Below are 2586 nucleotides of genomic sequence, written 5' to 3' on the forward strand. Positions count from 1 at the left end.
TTTTACAGAGTGACTTACAGAATGTTTTACAGAAAGTTTTACAGAGTGACTTACAGAAAGTTTTACAGAGTGACTTACAGAAAGTTTTACAGAGTGACTTACAGAAAGTTTTACAGAGTGACTTACAGAGTGACTTACAGAAAGTTTTACAGAGTGACTTACAGAATGTTTTACAGAGTGACTTACAGAGTGACTTACAGAATGTTTTACAGAGTGACTTACAGAATGTTTTACAGAGTGACTTACAGAGTGACTTACAGAATGTTTTACAGAGTGACTTACAGAAAGTTTTACAGAGTGACTTACAGAAAGTTTTACAGAGTGACTTACAGAAAGTTTTACAGAGTGACTTACAGAGTGACTTACAGAAAGTTTTACAGAGTGACTTACAGAATGTTTTACAGAGTGACTTACAGAGTGACTTACAGAAAGTTTTACAGAGTGTACGTGTTTTACAGAGTGTTTTACAGTGTATGATTGAAAGTTCAGTGTATGATTGACAGGTCAGTGTATGATTGAAAGTTCAGTGTATGATTGACAGGTCAGTGTATGATTGAAAGGTCAGTGTATGATTGACAGGTCAGTGTATGATTGAAAGGTCAGTGTATGATTGACAGGTCAGTGTATGATTGACAGGTCAGTGTATGATTGATCATTGATCGATGGATCAGTTTTTAATTGATGCATGTGTGTTTGATTAAAATCAGTTGTTGACTGACAGCTTTGGATTTGATTGACAGGTCAGTATTTGATTGACAGGTCAGTATTTGATTGACGGGTCAGTGTATGATTGACAGGTCAGTGTATGATTGACAGGTCTGGCTTTGACTGACAGGTCAGTGTTTGATTTTAAAATGATTGGCGGCTGTGTAAAGAGAAAAGTGCTGGTTAGTGTGAACTGCGTGGTGAATTCTGAAGTGTAGTCACATTACACACACACATACACACACACACACACACACACCATCTGTCCATCAAACACACACACATATGCGCATTTGGATGCTCTAAATGTCAGCAACATCACTGCACATGCTTGTGCTGAATACTGTGCGTGTGTGTATGTGTGTGCTTGTGTGTGTGCTTGTGTACGTGCGTGTGTGTGTGTGTGTGTAACGTCTTGATGTTGTCTCCTCCTTTAGACTATCATTTTGTTTTTCTTATTTGTGTCTGCTTCTGTTTGTTGCAACCTGTGAGGTTATTGCTCTCCCTGCTTTATAATGTGTGTGTGTGCATGTGTGTGTGTGTGTGTGTGTGTGTGTGTGTGTGTGTGTGTGTGTGTGTGTGGGCGTTTCACAGTAAAATGAAGCAGTGGTAGTGATTAAAGTCCTGTGCTAATGAACACATGTAAATCAAAAACATAATTTACAGCAGGTTTTGTGCTCCGGTGGTCCCGTATCAGGCACAATACACACCTCTGTGGTGGTCTGACTCTGTGTGTGTGTGTGTGTGTGTGTGTGTGTGTGTGGCCATCCACTGTTAGCCTTAATACTCTGAGACAGGCCATGCAGTGATGAGTAAGTTGCTCTGAAACGGTTGTATTTTAGGGAAATCCCCCAGTGGGGCCTCACCACTTTGTGCATTTAGGGACAACTTTCTTAGTAAAAGAATTTCCAGGGACACTGTCAGGATTTAATTTTAACATAAAAAAAGTAAATGTGTTAAATCATATTCATTTATGTATAAGGGTTGGATTTTAATTTTGTCATGTAGCATAAATACAGTGTGGTCAGATTGAAGAAGAATAAGAAGAAGAAGAAGAAGAAGAAGTGTACTCAAGAACCTGGGTGATTCACTTTTTCAATCAAAAAACAAAAAAAGTGTGAATGTTGGATACTTCATGCACTCAACAACCACAGCTTTGCTTACATAGCGAAAGTGGGCGGGGCTACCAGACACTGACGCCGGTCTTAATTTTAATTTTTAACGATTTTACAATTCAGCTTATTGTTCAAGCTAAAGCTAGCGTAACATGTTTACATTTCTGCCTTCCAGAGCGACTTAGAACTTATCTCATTTTATATAACTGGAGGGTTAAGGGGCCTTGCTCAGGGGCCTGGCAGTGTCAGATTGTTGGACCTGGGATTCAAACTTACAACCTTCTGGTCAGTTGTCCAGCACTAAGCTACCACATCCCCCACAACACACACACAAAAAATAAATAAATAAGAAGCATTAGTGTTCCATTAGAGACGATACGACCATGCTAACATGCTAACTAGACGCTAGTGCACAGTGTAAGCAGGTCATTTGGGACACAGCCCTACCTCCTTCGAACCTCCTGCATGAATCTTAGCTTTCTGATGCGTCAGTAATATCTCTAACATGTTTAATGGTAGTTGATCAGACTGCCCTCATCTCTTCACCCCTCCAGGCCTCCAGTAGATTATAGCAGGGAGACAAGAGACAAGAAGTCGTTCTTGTCCTCGGTATCAATCCCTATTATTTAGGGATTAGGGATTAATTCAAAGAAATTTGTCTCATATCAATCTTGAACTTTCTGTACTGTGTTTTTTATGTTCTGTAAAGCTGCTCTGAGACAATGTGCACTGTTACAAGCGCTATACAAATAAAATGGAATTGAAT

The 2586-nt window shown here is 39.6% G+C and overlaps 1 long non-coding RNA gene across 1 annotated transcript in view; it reads right to left on the minus strand.

Annotated features, from left to right (window-relative positions):
- Positions 1-345: 345 nt before the first annotated feature.
- Positions 346-2586, minus strand: part of LOC131362503 (uncharacterized) — a 9080-nt gene continuing 6839 nt past the window's right edge. Inside the window, exon 4 of the long non-coding RNA XR_009206203.1 lies at positions 346-2586. This exon is cut by the window's right edge and continues 1008 nt beyond it. This is a non-coding gene — a long non-coding RNA (uncharacterized LOC131362503).

Source organism: Hemibagrus wyckioides, linkage group LG12, assembly GCF_019097595.1.
Source record: "Hemibagrus wyckioides isolate EC202008001 linkage group LG12, SWU_Hwy_1.0, whole genome shotgun sequence".
Taxonomy (NCBI): domain Eukaryota; kingdom Metazoa; phylum Chordata; class Actinopteri; order Siluriformes; family Bagridae; genus Hemibagrus; species Hemibagrus wyckioides.